Below are 15981 nucleotides of genomic sequence, written 5' to 3' on the forward strand. Positions count from 1 at the left end.
AGAGAATGAGTAGATCATGCCTACTGCCATTGGAATTTTAAAAAGTGAGAAGCAACCTGTCGAAGGGTACATGCACTTGCATAGAGACAAAAACAACTCGTTTTTAAGCCACCTAGGTAGAATCATGACAAATTAGCAACTGGCCTCGCCGCCTGAGGATGGCGCATCGGTCGCCATGACAACACAGAGCCGCGCCCTTCCCCCACGCTGACGGTTGGCCCCAAGGGGAAGGGCTACCGCCCGCGCCACTTCAACCGTTCAGAACCTTGTCATCATTTGAATGGTCCCGGGGAAACTGGCCAATGAGGAACTGCGGAACCCGTAGCACGTGATGAGTGGGATGGACGGTTATAAAAGGGGACCATATGCGCCGCGCTTAATAGTAAACGGTGGTGATTGTTAGTAAGAGAGTGGGTTTGTATACACAGAGAGGGTAATTTCGGAAAGGTGAGATACTTTCGGTTGTTTCGATCTCTTCCTAATTGCAGGTTGTTGGGATTATAAAAAGGCTGATGATTGGTGGCGTTGGATTGTTATTTTGCTGGACTCTTAGCTAGTGTTCAGGACGCATCCAAATATAAATGGAAACAATAGTGCCGAGCTTTTCTAGCAACTTTTCTTTTTCCGACTTCGAGCGTCCGAAGCTCTTTCCCGTTTGGTCTGCAAAGTGGAATTTGATCTGCGAAAGTATTGATTTTAGGAGGAGTAATAAGCTTAATTTCTGTACACCATTACTTCTGACAAAAACGTTCTGATTTAATCGTTCATATTTTGTCCTTTGCCAAAGTTGATTTGTTCAATGTTTTTTTTCTGCATTGCAATTACTAACATCTGTAATTGTTCGCGTAGATATTGTTAACTGACATGTCTAGGATCCATCCATAGTACTTGGATTTTCTGGCCTAGAAGTTGAGACATTATCACTCGTGTTTTCTTTTATTTATGGGATGAGGGTGTTACTGACTTACCAGCATTTATTGTCCAGTCCTAGTTACCCTTGAAGGTGGTGGTGAATTGTTGTATTGAACTGCTGAACTCAAAGTGCTGTTGGTTGACTCATGCTTCTCTTAAGGAAGGAATTCTCGGATAGTGGCTCAGACAGAGGGACCCGGGTGTATTTCCAAGTCAGGGTGATGAGTGCCTTAGAACAGAATGTGTCGGTGATGTTCACATGTATCTGCTGTGCTTGTCTTTCTAGATGGAAGTTGTTGGGGATTTGGAAGGTGTTGTCTAAGGACCTTTCAAATGTCTGCATTTCATCTTTTAGGTAGTTGGTTCTGCTTTAACTTGGTAGCTCTGTTCTCCTGCAATCCTGTTATAAAAAGATTATGTAATAGCAGCACAATTTATACTAATGTGGCTGGAATCTTGTTATAACCATTGCATGTTTTAAAGTTCATACTTTTAAAACAGTAGCCCCAATTCATCAATTGCTAGTGAATTTGTGTTAATGAAATGTTATAGCAGAATGGCCAGTAATGTACACCAGCTGCCACTCTACATCAAGGGCAGAGGGAGTGTATCTTTTGGATCTGGTACCAATCGGCTGGGTGCCTTGTCTTGAATGGTGTCAAGTTGCTGGTGTTGGAGCTGCATTGATCCAGGCAAATGGGAATTGTGCCTTGTGGATGGAGAGCATGTTTTGGAGAGTAAGACGAATTACTTGCGTGTCACTCGTCTCTGACCTGCCCTTTATAGTCACTATATTTATATCTGATTTTAGTTGAGTTTTTAGTCTGTGGTAATCCTCAGGGTGTTGACAGTGGGGACTTGCGACAAGGGACTTTGGTCAGATTGTCTTATTTGAGATTAACACTGTGTCACTGCTTGGCATTTTCAATGTTACTTGCCACCTGTTATTGTCTAGTTACACTTGTCTGTGGAGTGTTTCAGTATCTGAGGAGTCATGAATGATGCTGAGCATTATATAATCAACAATTTTGTTTTCCCCATTTCAGACCTCATGTTGGAGGTAAGGTCATTTGAAGCAGCTAAGGATTGTTAGGTCAAGGACACTAAATGCAGACTAGGCTGACCTCCAGCTGCTGCAATTGTCATCCCATGTGGCAGATATGACTCCAACCAATGGAGAGTTTATCATCCATGCCCCTTTGATTCCAGTTTTGCTGGGACTCTTTGTCACACTAGGTTGAGTATGACCATGTTGCTTAACCTTGTCTCTGGAGTTGTACTTTTGTTCATGTTTCATCCAAGGCTTGAGGTCAGAAGCTCTGGCCCTGGCTGAACCCTAATTAGTTGTTGATCAGGTTATTGCTGAGCTTGATAGCATTGTCATCATCAGTTACTGATAAGGAATTGGTCTAGAATCTTATTTGACTGAGTTAGATTTGACCTGCTTTGTCTGCAGGTGTACTCCAATGTTGTTGCTTTGCCAGTGTTGTAACTTCACTGGAACAGCAATTGAATTATGGCAAATTCGGGAGCAAAATCACTGGTATTGGTGGAACTTTCAGGGCCCATTGCCTTTGTAGTACCTTCAAACAACTCATTCAGAATGAATTGAATTGGCTGGTGTGGCATGTGATGTTGGGGACAATTGAGGCAGAGATGATCATCCACTTGCACTTCTGGCTCAAGATTTAAACAAAGCTTAAGCCTATCTTTTGCACTGGGCTGTTCCTTCATTGAGGATGGGGATATCCTGAGGTCCCACCTGCAGTGAGTAATTTGTCCACCACATGAGTGGATGTGACAGTCCTACAAGATGTGCTACCAGGATAATGTGAAGCAAGATGGGTTGATGTCTCAAACATCTCAAATGTTTTTGTACCTTTTTTGTTTTTCTGAAGTCACGTCGGAGTAAACATTAACTCCATTTCCCTCTCCACAGATGCTGCCTTTTTCTGTTCTTAGTACTTGATTTGCTTTGGTTGGAAGAGATGGAGTTGCTATTCTGCTTAAACTACTCTTAAGTTTAATGCTTTATGTTCTGATCTTGTGGAACTCCTTTCCCCTCTCCTCCTCCCCTCTCCTCCTCTTCCTCCCCCCCCCCCCCCCCCCAGCCAAAGGATTGGATTTTGGTCTTGAAAAAAATCCATTACTCCAACTGAAGTATGACATCCTCATGCTTAGTTCAAATTGCAGTCATAAAAGCAAATTAACCAGTCTGGTGTTTTTGTATCATTCCTGTAGTGAGGGCTAGAACATGGATTTAAGAATATAAATAACTTTCATTTTAACTGTAATATGTTGCTGGACTTAATGATTTATAACAAATCATTTGAAACATTCTGGGTAGTTTGAATTGAGGAATCATGAGCAATTAGGGCTAGAAATTACATGAGTTAATACTACGTGGCCTGTTTGCTTTTGCATTTGGAATTGGTCCAGGGCTTGCTTCACCTTTTTAATGTTGATGTTTATTTTTCCACTTGCTATATACAATTTTTGGGAAAATTGATTACCCTGCGCAATTTTTTTTAAATGGAAGTTATTTCTTTACTGGTTTGGAGTGAATATTTCAAATGTATGTCTTCACTGCTTTCTAAAGTAGATCTCGTGCCTGATCTGATCCTGCTGAACAAATTGGAAGAAAACGATCAAATATCCAACCTGATTTTTCCTCAGGTGAAGATAGTTTTTTTTTTTCTGTTCTCAACTTAGGATCTGCCTCTGAAATGCTCTGTCACTGCACTGAACAGTGTTTTACTGAAAAGGCAATTTAAACAATTGACACTTTTAAATTATCAAAGCTGAATTACGGATGTGCTATTTTGTATTCATTTGATAGTTGGTTGAAATTAAATTTGACTACTTAGATTTTAATTGAAACCTATGTGTGTTTTTATCCAACACAGATGGGCACCTTGCAAGAATCATTTTGGCAAGTTTGCAATTGCAAGTATTAGATTTTAGCAAGAGCTTTATCTCCTACTTATTTGAGAACCTTAATTCTGCAGGTTGCAGCATGTTTTAAGTTGTTCTCTCCAGCTGTTCACTCCTGTTAGGCTTTAATTCACTTTCGTTGCAAAAGTTTTTGCATCTAAAGTCAAATTATTGCCAAATCGAAAGATGCACAAACTGAGGCTCCCTTGCCAAAAATAGAAGGTAATACTTCTATTTCTGTAAGTTGAGGGTTTGAGCAATAGGGAGGCTGAATAGGCTGGGGCTGTTTTTTTTTCTCTGGAGCTTCAGAGGCTAAGATGATCTTATGGAGGTTTATAAAATCATGGGCATGGATAGGGTAAATAGACCAGTCTTTTACCAATGGCTGCATATATTTGAACTAGAGGGCATAGCTTTAGGGTGAGGGGAAAGGTTTCTAATTAGATTAGATTTGTACAGTGTGGAAATAGGCCCTTCGGCCCAACAAGTCCGCACTGGGACGGTGCCTGTTTCCTTACTGTAGGGAATCTAATCTAACATCAGTGAGCGTACAGATGAAGCCCTAGTGGTATGGCCTGCTTTCTATTTGTGTTTAGGTTTCCTGAGGGTGGTGGCGACTGGGATCCAAGTCAATGTGTTTATTGATAGAGTTCTGGTTGGAATGCAGTGCTTCAGGAATTCTCAGATGTCTGTTTGGCTTGTCCTAGGATGTTGTTGCAGTTGATGAACACAGTCCATTGATTTCTCAGCAACAAACCCAAACAAGCAGGCAACACATCCAGAAACCTTAGCCACTTCTACATCAAAGATATCTTGGAAATGACTGTCAGACTACTCGGACCTCTGGCATCATGGTAGCTCATCAACACTAAAACAGCAGCTAATGAACAACAAGCAACACTAATGTCATTTACAAAATACCTTACAAAAATTGTAATAAACACTACATTGGACAAAAAGGCAGAAAACTAGCCACTGGCATACATGAACATCAACTAGCCACAACTGCATAATCCACTTTCTAGTTATCTTTTCATGCAGATGAGGAAGGGCACCGCTTTGACTGGGACAACACATCCATCCTAGGACAAGCCAAACAGAAATGCATGAGAACTCCTAGAAGCATGGCATTCCAACTGGAACTCTATCAACAAACATTGACTTGGATTCCATTTAACAACCCCTAAGAAAAAGAACAAGTAATGAAGTCCCCACCCCAAGGAAGCCTAAACGCAAATAGAAAGCAGGCCGAACCTCCAGTACTTCATCCTGAGGCTCACTGTTATCTTGTCTGGTGATGAAACATCTGAAACTAATGTTTCAGCTCAGTGAGCAGACCTACATCCACATTTAGAAGACATCTGGATGGTTTTGTCTATGGGAAGGTTTACCTGGCTTGGGCCAAGTGCTGGCAAATAGGACTAGATTAACTTAGGATATCAGGTTGACATGGACAAGTTGGACTGAAGGATTGGTTTCCATGTTGTATATCTGATTCTGATTCTTGGCATAATCAGTGCAGCTTCATTCTTCCTTCTCCCATGAACTTCATAATTTGCACTTGATGTTTTAAATGAGGTATATAATTGACAATGCTGAATCTTAAACATGCTTATCACTAACTAATCCTGCTGAATGGTTTAATTGCTATGACAGTGCTAATCTGTAAGATGGTTACCTTTCAGCATTCGCCATGTCAAATACACAATTGTCAAAATTTGAATTTTTGAACATGTTCATCCCTTAAATGACCTGTTTGAATTTTAAAACCAAAACTATTGTGGTGACAAATTTGGTATTTGCTCTCATGTCAGCCTCTTTGCTTCAGTGAAGCAAGCTGAAGGGCCAATAGTTGCATTACCACAACTGAGTACTAACCAGTTGTTTGCCAGCTTGGCTTTGAAAGCCTGGAAATTCTAATCTGACAAAGTTGAAGGAGATAAGGGTTGTTCACTGTCCACCAGAAAACATTTTGGGTGCAGTTTTCATTTAGGGGTGTTTCAAGTGAAGACTTTGCATCATTTCAAATAGTCACATTTTTTTCACCCCATAATAATGGCTCAAAGCCACTCAGTATTGTCAACACTATTCCTATTCTTATTGTTTCTATGACAATGGAATTTGGCATTGTATCTTTTGCTAGTTTTATTTGACTGGCTGCATATATTGAATGTTATCAGCTTAACATTTCTCTTCTTACCCCACTAGGTTTTGAAATGAGTTCAAACAAAGCTTTGACTAAGCACAGTGACCCAAACCAACAACCCCCAACACCAAGTTTAACAAAAAGAAAACAGGCACAGGAAAAGTAAGCTGCTTTAACTAGAAAATTTGCAAATGGCAAGGGGTATTCTGGCAACTTTTTCATGCAGAGGGTGGTACGTGTATGGAATGAGCTGCCAGAAGATGTAGTGGAGGCTGGTACAGTTGCAACATTTAAGAGGCATTTGGATGGGTATATGAATAGGAAGGGTTTGGAGGGATATGGACTGGGTGCTGGTAGGTGGGACTAGATTGGGTTGGGATATCTGGTCAGTGTGGACAGGTTGGACCGAAGTGTTTGTTTCCATGCTGTACATCTGACTCTATGACAATGACTGACTACATTTTTTTCATGTTTAGGAAATTCTTCCGGAGTCCAACTGACAGCATGCTTTCTCCATGCTCTCAAAGATTGATGAAAACAAAACACATGAACCATACAGAGTAAGTTATAAAAGCCCTGTCTTGATGGTGGTCTGTAAAGTGCTAGAGAAACTGAAGTGATCAAAACAGCATGTAAGGAGAAAACAAATGTTATGACGCTTTGTAGAATCAAATTGGACTTTACATTAACTTCAGGTAAGCAAATTCAATTGTTGCATTACCTTCAGGGCCCAAGTTCCCATTAATTACTAGTTACTAGAAATTTAATGTGTTAATGTCCTATTAGTTCTCAACTAAACATGGAACATAGAACATAAAGTACAGTACAGAACAGGCCTTTTGGCCTATTTGTGCCGAGGATTATCCCTATCCTAAAATTAAAGAAAACTAAACTATGCTCCCCTCAATTCATTGCTGTCCATGTTAATGCCCAGCAGTTGCTTAAATGTCTCTAATGAATCTGCTTCCACCACCACTTGGCAATGCATTCCATGCAAACACAACTCTGCATTAAGAGCCTTCCCCTGACATCCCCTCAATACCTTTCTCCTAATATTTTAAAACTATGACCCCTTGTGCCGATCAATCCTGCCCTGGGGAAAAGTCTCTGGCTATTGATTCTATCCATGCTTCTCATTAACTTGTATTCCTCAGTCGGGTCACCTGTCGTTTTCCTCCTCTCCAGAGCAAGTCTGAGCTTAGTCAACCTCTTTGTAAGACAAGCCTTCCAGTCCAGGCAACATCTTAGTAAGCCTTCTTTGCACTCTCACCAAAGCCTCCATATCTTTATAATAGGGCAACCAGAACTGGACACAATATTCCAAGTGTGGTCTCAGCAAGGTCTTGAGCTGCAGCAAAACATTGTGACTCTTAAACTCTGTCCTCCTGTTAATGAAAGCCTAAACACCATGTTTTCTTAACAACCCTATCCACTTGGGTGGCAACTTTTGAAGGATGTATGTGTTTGAACACCAAGATCCCTCTGTTCCTCCACACTGCTAAGAATCCTGTCTTTAATCCTATATTCAGCATTTGAGTTCAACTTTCCGAAGTTCTTCACTTCGCATTTATCCAGATTGAACTCCATCTGCCATTTCTCTACCCAGCACTGCATCCTGTCTGTCGTGTTGCATCCTGCAATAGCCCTCGATACTATCAATGGCACCTCTAACCTTTGTGTCATCGGTAAATATAATAACCCACCCCACAACCTCCTTCATCCAAGTCATTTATAAAAACTACAAAGAGCAGAGGCCCAAAAACAGAGCCCTGCAGGCACTCCTTGTCACTGACCTGAGGCAGAATACTTTGCATCTACAACCATTCTCTGCCTTCTGTCAGCAATCCAATTCTGAATCCAGGTAGCCAAATCTCCCTGTATCCCATACTTCCTGACATCATGAATGAGGTAAAAACAATGACTGCAGATGCTGGAAACCAGATTCTGGATCAGTGGTGCTGGAAGAGCACAGCAATCCAGGCAGCATCCGACGAGCAGCAAAATAGACGTTTCGGGCAAAAGCCCTTCATCATGAATGAGCCTACCATGGGGAACCTTACCAAATGCTTTTCTGAAGTCCATAAACACCACATCCACTGTTTGACCTTCGTCAACCTGTCTAATCACCTCAAAGAACTCAAGATTTGTGAACTGCTCCCTGAAAGCCATGCTGACTGCCTTTAATCATGCTATGCTTTTCCAAATAGTCATAACTCCGATCCCTCAGAATTATTTCCAAAACCTTGCTGACCACAGACGTAAGACTGGCTGGTCTGTAATTGCCAGGGATTTCCCTATTCCCCTTCTTGAAAAGCAGAACAACATTCACATCCCTCCAATCCTGCATTCTGACTCCTGTGGAGAGTGAGGAAGCAAAGATCTTCAGCACTTTAGCAACTTCCTTTCTGGCTTCCTGGAGCAACGACAGCATATTCCAGCACATCAACGTCCTCAATCTTGATCTGGTAAAGCCTGTTTCCCTGCTGCTCAAAATTCTCATTTATAACAAGGTCCCTTTCCTTAGTGAAAACTGAAGCAAAAAACTTGGGACTTCCTTTATCTGCTCAGACTCCACACGCAAGTTGCCTACATGATCCCTGACCAGCCCTACCTTCTCCCTGATCATTCTCTTTTTCCTCACTTGAGTAAAATGCCTTTTGTTTTTCCCAATCCTTCCTGCCAGGCCTCTTTCGTGCCCCCTTTCTGGCTCTCCTCAGTCCATTTCTGAGCTCTTTTCTAGTAAGTCTGTAATCTTCTAAAGCTGCGATAGATTCTTGCTTTCTCCACCTTGCATAAGCTGTTGCCTTCCTTTTGACGAGAAGCTCCCCTGTTCTCGTCATCCAAGGTTCCTTAATCTTACCCTGTCTTGCCTGTCTCAGGAACAAATTTGTGCATTACTTGCAACTGCTCCTTAAACAGTCTGCACATTTATGTTGTGCCTTTTCTATGGAACAATTGCTCCCAATCTGTACTTCCAACTCCTGTCTGATAGTGTCCTAATTTCCTTTTCCCCAATTAAATATTGTCCCCTGGTAATTGCTCCTTCCCCCCCCCCCCCCCCCCCCCCCCGCCAAATTCCCCCATCCATGGCTATGGTAAACGTGAGGCAGTTGTGGTCACTGTCACCAAAATGTTCTCCCACTGAGATCTGACACCAGTCCTGGCTCACTGCTGAGCACCAAATCCAAAATTGCTTCTCCCCTTGTCGGCCTGTTTACATAGAGTAAGGAAACCCTCCTGAACACACCTGATAAAAACTGCTCCATCCAAACCATTTACACTTAGGAGGCGCCAGTCGATATTGGGGAAAGTTGAAATCGCCTATAACAACCCTGCTACATCTGCATTTTTATAAAATCTACCGGCATGAGTTCTTCGATCTCCCTACTGCTATTAGGGGGCTGTAGTAAACACCCAATGAGGTGGCTGCTCCCTTGCTGTTCCTAACTTCCATCCATACTGTCTCAGTAGACAAACCTTCCTCAACAACCTTTGTTTCTGTAGCTGTGATGCACTCTGATTAGTAATGTTGCACCCCCTCTTCTTCCACCCTCCCTGTTTTTAAATGTTCTAAACCCTGGAACATCTAGCAACCATTCCTGCCCCTGTGAAACCCATGTCTGTTATGGCCTCAACATCATAGTTCCAAGTACTGCTCCATACTCTAAGTTCATTGCCCTTACTTTTGACATCCCTTGCATTAAAGCAAACACACTTTAACTGATCCCTTTGTTTCATCATGTGGAAAAACCTTCCTGATAGATTCACTACATCCTGTCATTGCCCCATCTACAACTACCCACCCCCTTGCCAAACTAGTTTAAACCCAGAACTAATAAGTTTAACAGAATGTAAGTGAAACCCTTGTTTGACTCATGGTGGGTTTTCAATAACTATTAATTTCAATAAGAATCTTGACTGAACGATGAATGCAACAATTAAACTTACCTGCATTTAGAATGGTTTTATAAAACTTCTTCAGTATAACCAGCAAGTGTAGTAATTTGGTCCAACTGTGTAACTTAACATGTTATCTTTATGGTAAGTTCATATATGCAACTTGGAAGAGCTAATTTGACTAGGTACATGCCAAAAGATGAGGCTGCTTTTGCTGATTAGGTGCATGACTTTACAAGTTTGTTGTTCTCCTTTTTGTCTTCAAATTTGAATGTTGGATTCAGTTGACTGTGCTGAATAATGAACAAAAAACTTACAGCCCAGGAACAAGCCTTTAAGCCCTCCAAACTTGAGCCGATCCAAATCCACTGTCTAAACCTATCACCCAATTCCTAAGCATCTATCTTTCTGCTCCCCACCTACTCGTGCATCTATCCAGATGCACTTTAAATGAATCTACTGTGCCTGCCTGTGATGCAATACATTCCAAGCACCTAACACCCTCTGTGTAAAGTACTTTTCACATGTATCCTCAAACCTTTTCACCTCTCTCCTTGAACACGTGACCTTTCATTGAATCCCTCACCCTGGGGAAAAAGCTTATCTATATCCACCCTGTTTATTCCCTTCATGATATTTGTAGACCTCAATCAGGTTCTCCACCCCTTCCCATTTCCTTTTTTCTAATGAAAACAATCCTAACCTGCTCAACCTCTTCATAGTTAGCACCTGTCAAACCAGGCAACAAATCTTCTCTGCATGTTCACCAAAGCGTCCATGTTCTTTTAGTAATGTGGTGACAACAACTGTACACTATATTCTAAATGTGGCCAAACCCAAGTCTTGTACAATTTTTAATATGACCTGCCAGCTCTTGTACTCCATACCTTGTCTGATGAAGGTAAGCATACCATATGCTTCCTTGACCACTATCCACCTGTGCAGCAACGTTCAGGGAACAATGGACCTCAACTCCCAGATCTCTTTGCTCATCAACTTTTCCCAAGGCTCTTCCGTTTACTGTATAGCTTGCTCTAGAATTAGACCTTACAAAATGCATCATGTCACATTTGCCCAGATTGAATTCCATCTGCCACTTCTCCGCCCAACTCTCCAGTCTATCTATATTCTCCTGTATTCTTTGACCGTCCCCTATGCTTTCTGCTACTCCACCAATCTTGTCATCTGCAAACTTGCTGATCATACCAACAGTGCCCTTTTCCAGATCATTCATGTATATCACAAACAAGTGGCTCCAGCACTGATCCCTGTGGAAACACCACTGCTCACCTTTCTCGATTTCGACAAACTCTCTTCAACTACTACTGTCCCCTGTTGCTCAACCAGTTCTTTATCCACCTAGCTAGAACACCCTGCACATCATGCGACTTCACTTTCTCCATTAGTTTACCATGGGGAACCATATCAAATACCTTACTAAAGTCAATGTATATGACATCTACAGCCCTTCCTTCATCTATCAACCTGGTCATTTCCTCAAAGAACTCTATTAAATTGGTAAGGCACGATCTTCCCCCACACACAACCATGTTGCCTATCACTGATGAGCCCATTGTCTTCCAAATATAAATAGATTTCTTCCCTCAGTACCTTCTCCAGCAACTTCCCCACCACTGACATCAGGCTCACTAGTCTGTAGTTACCTGAAATATCCCTACAAACCTCCAGTTCTCTGGCACTTCACCTGTTTAGTGTTGCTACAAAGATATGTCAGGACACCAGCTATTTCCCCTCTCCCCTCTCAGCAAATCCTGGAGCTTTGTCTACCTTAATATCCTTTAGTCTACCCAACACATCCTCCCTCATGTCAACGTGATCCACAGTAAACTTCTATCTCTAATCTCAACATTGATCATGTCCCTCTCCTCAGTGAACACTGATGCAAAGTAATCAGAGAATCTCACCCATTTTCTCAGGTTTGACACTCAACCTTCCTTATCCTTTAGTGGACCAACCCTTCCTTTAGTTACCCGCTTTCTTCTTGGATAAGAATAAAAGGTCTTGGGATTCTCCTTAATTCTGCTCACTAAAACAATTTCATGACCCTTTTTAGCCCACTTGATTTCTTGTTGAAGATTGGTCTTACTCTTCCGATATTCTTCCAGGACCTGTTCTGTTCTTAGCTGCCTGGACCTTATGTCTGCTTCCCTTTTCCTCTTGGCTTGTCGCATGATTTCTCCTGTCATCCACAGTTCACTAATATTGCCTTTCCTATCCCTTGTTTTCAAAGGGACATACCTATCCTACACTATCTTCAACATTCCTTTGAAAGCCTCCCACATACTGAATATGGACTTCTCTTCAAATAACTGAGTCCAATCCACATTTCCCAGCTCCTGCCAAATTCTGATATAATAGGCCTTGGCCCAGTTTAGTACCCTTCCCTGAGGGCCACTCTCATCTTTTGTCTATCTGTATTCTAAAAGTTACAGAATTGTGGTCAATATTCCCAAAGAACCCCCCCCCCACTTTAACTTCTGCCACCTGGCCTGGTCATTCCCCAACACCAGGTCCAATATGGCTCCTTCCCTTGTCACACTATTGACATACTGCTCTAGAAAACTCTCCTGGACACTTCTTACAAATTCTGCCCCATCCAGATCTGACATTAAGTGTATCTCAGTCAATGTTGGGAAAATTAAAATCTCCCATCACCACCACCCTGTTGCCTCTACATCTTTCCATAATCTGTTTACCTATTTGTTCTTCTACCTCACCCTCATTGTTGGGAGGCCTGTAGTACAGCCCCAACAATGTAACTGCATGCCTATTTCTCAGCTCTACCCATAATGCTTCACTGCTCAATCCCTCCATAGTGTCCTCCTTTCGCACAGCCGTGATATCAACCCTGACCAGCAATGCAACTCTTCCTGTGAGGAGTTGCAATGAGTTGTCTGTGCTTTGCTCCCCCTCCAACAGAAGAGGAAACTTTAAATTGAGAAGTCTTGATGAATTCAATTGCTGTATACCGTTCCAGCAATTAGCATAAATTTGTGTAAATTACCTGTTCAGATAACTAATGCTTCATCTGATCTACACAAATGGGGAAGAAATCACGAAATAAGGTGTACTCACTTGAAAATCCTAATGTCTCTAGCCAAGACTTCAGTCCAACTTATTTAATGTCCTTGGTTTTTCAGATACAGGTTGTTTGCCTAATGAATCCTATTCCATCAACCTGGAAATGTACTGGGGTTCCTTCCGACATTTTAAATCTTCACTAGTTAGTAGACAAATTGAATTGTTGAAGGCCTGTTGCATTGTACAGTGGTAGTACACTACCACCTCAGGACCTTCTGGTCGTGGTTCAAGCCCCACCTTCTCCAGAGGTGTTGTCATGTTTGTCAACAGGCTGATTTTTAAATCTGCCTTGGCATTAGCCAACTCACTTTAATTTTTGCTTGTCTCTCAATGCAAACCAGCTATTCATACTTCAAACCATGCAGTGACCCTTTAATGATATTGCCTAGACTCTAAAGCCAGCCTTTCATTTTTTTTTCCCTGAAAGATTGACTTCTGCAGACAGATTGACTAGTGGACTACTTTTTTATGACTTTTTTTTGTATTTGCCTTGGCCTTTAACTTTTGAACAATACAATTTAAATTAGCTAAATGTGATCTGATATAGTATTAAGTTTAAGCAATAGGTTGTCTGTGTGTGGATGTTGAACTCAATTGGGTTGACAACAAGTCAGTGACCCAACAGACTGGACTCTAAAAATAACTGTTTTCTGAGCTGAGCTTCTCTGACTTGTTTCAAATCTTCATCTACAGTTTTATTGAATTGACTTATTTGGTACTATCTGTGGGATTTTTTACACCACTGAATTGTCAATAGGTCAACAGCAGAAACTCTAATTTTGTTAGACAATACCTTCTGAACTCATAGGCCTCTGCCATGTAGGACAAGATCAGCAGAACATAAAATATACTAACAAGTTCCACTCTAAGACTCACCCCATCCTGACATTAAATTATTATTGTTCCTTCACTGCTGAATCAAAATCCTGAATAAAGTTCAATCATAACACCCAGGTTATAGTCCAATAGGTTTATTTGAAGCACTAGCTTTCAGCGTGCTGCTTCATCAGGTGTTTGTGGAATATACGATCATAAGACAGAATTTGATCTTTACTCCAACTACCTGTTGAAGGAGCAGTGTTCCAAAAAGTAAGCTTCCAACTAAACCGGTCTGTCTAAATGTGGTGTTGTGACTTTTAACTTTGTCCATCCCAGTCCAACAGTGGCACCTCCATCAAAATACTGGCGCTCACTCCTTGTGACAACATGGTGGCTGAAGTAATTAATTTCCTCCACAGCAATAAATGCTGGCATAGCCAGTGACATCCGCATCCTATCAGTCTTTTTAAGTAATGGTTTGATGTTCAGTGATAAAACTCTAATGTGCTGTCACAAGAACAACATCTTTAGTAACTAGACTTTAATGCTAAATAAAATATCAAATGTTAGTGCTTGTGTATGTGTAACCTGCTTTTAAATGTCTTCAGGCTTCAAAGCAACAAGATTACTTCTCAAGTTCATGAATTCTCCATTGGAAATAAAGAGAATGATCTGGAACAAAGGCTTTCTTTTGGAAGAAATACCAGTTAATATTTGGATTTTTGTGCATACCTAAATGCATCTTCTATCACCAGGACTGTCTTTTTCAATGGGTGCTTACCAAAAGGTGAAATCCTATTTCAATGGGATAGTTGCAATTTTTCCACTCTGCTCTTACTTATTGTATGATGTTTTACACTATCAAATCAAAATGCTAATGTTATAATAAACCTTTATGCTTAATAGCCAGAATCTTATTTTCAGTGTACTTTTGCAGTCAACCTTCACTACTGCAATACATTGTTCAGATAAATAAATTACCTCCAAAGCCATAGTTATTCAATAGTACTGGAAATCAATACTTTCAGGTTTTTGGAATGTCACATTGTTTGTTTGATTCTCACTTTTTCATGTACTTTGTGACAGCTGTGCCTTTCAATGATGAAATATGAAAATCTGATGGTTCAAACCCTGAATTGGGAGTGGATTGATTACAGGGTTGTAGATAAAGACAAGGTCATACAAATGGGAGTTAAATTGTGGTGTTTGAGCACAATGGCTTGTAAGGCATCAACATTTATTTCTTTACAATTTCTAGATGATAGGACCTGAAGGGTTTTGAACTGAATTTGAAGGTAGGAAGCGCTCCTCAGAGGATTGGAATTGTTCCATCTGCAGGTGACCGACTTTTTAAAAAAAAAGAGAGGCAAGAATGAGTGATCCTGAATATTGGTTACCAACTGCTGTACCAAATACAATATCAAGGTCAACAAGTCTTGGTTCAGATTCTCTTCAGTTGTCCCCTCTCTTCCCTACCCTACACATACAGCTCTTCTGTTCCCTTGAAGTAGTTTATTGTAGAAACTGGTAAGAACAGCTTTGCTAATTAATGGAAGTATGTGCTCAAACTGCATGCCACCTTAGTTGAAGGGATCATGAAAAATGTAATCAGCCAACAGGATCATGTGAAATTTGACAGGGCCATATCTTGCTAAAAGATCAAGTCAGAATTGAGGAAATTTTGCAGCAAGCAACTTGTTTCTACACCTGTTTAGCTAGTGCAACTCCAACAGTGGCCAAGAATATAGACACATCAAACAACTTGACTGGCACCCAATCCACCACCGTTCTACCCTTCACTGATGCATGTTTGTAGCAGTATGCACAATTGCAGGGCCATTCAAGGGAAAATATAGGCCAATTAACCCAAACCTTATTTTCTAACCTGTATCAGTCATGTTACCTGGCTTTCTTGGTCAAAGCAATGCAGGGATACAAAATGACATCTTGTGCCCTGTTATGAAAAGATGAATTAATTTAGTCTGATACCATGATTTTAGCAAATAACTGGCATGTCATTTATAACTTTTTAGGTAAATGTTAGCGTTGCTGTAGAATCTTGATCACTGTTTATTTAGATTTTGGTTTATTGTTGTCACATGCACTTTACTGCAGAGAACTTTCCCTGCACTTAAGAGATTATAACATACAAAGATCATAGGGTGGTTGCA

General features: G+C 41.0%; 1 long non-coding RNA gene across 3 annotated transcripts; it reads left to right on the forward strand.

Moving 5' to 3' along the window:
• Positions 1–349: 349 nt before the first annotated feature.
• On the forward strand, positions 350–14815 carry LOC148146731 (uncharacterized). 3 transcript variants are annotated; one of them, XR_015760334.1, is made up of 5 exons: positions 389–447; positions 3515–3588; positions 6055–6154; positions 6469–6552; positions 14419–14815. It is a non-coding gene; the product is annotated as an uncharacterized LOC148146731 (long non-coding RNA). The 3 variants fall into 3 exon arrangements; XR_015760335.1 differs by having other exon boundaries at positions 433–447; positions 3512–3588; XR_015760333.1 differs by lacking the exon at positions 3515–3588 and having other exon boundaries at positions 350–447; positions 14419–14814.
• The last annotated feature ends 1166 nt before the right edge of the window (positions 14816–15981 follow it).

This window comes from Chiloscyllium plagiosum, unplaced genomic scaffold (assembly GCF_037043375.1).
Source record: "Chiloscyllium plagiosum isolate Xiang-an unplaced genomic scaffold, Cpla_swu_hap1 HiC_scaffold_19, whole genome shotgun sequence".
NCBI lineage: Eukaryota > Metazoa > Chordata > Chondrichthyes > Orectolobiformes > Hemiscylliidae > Chiloscyllium > Chiloscyllium plagiosum.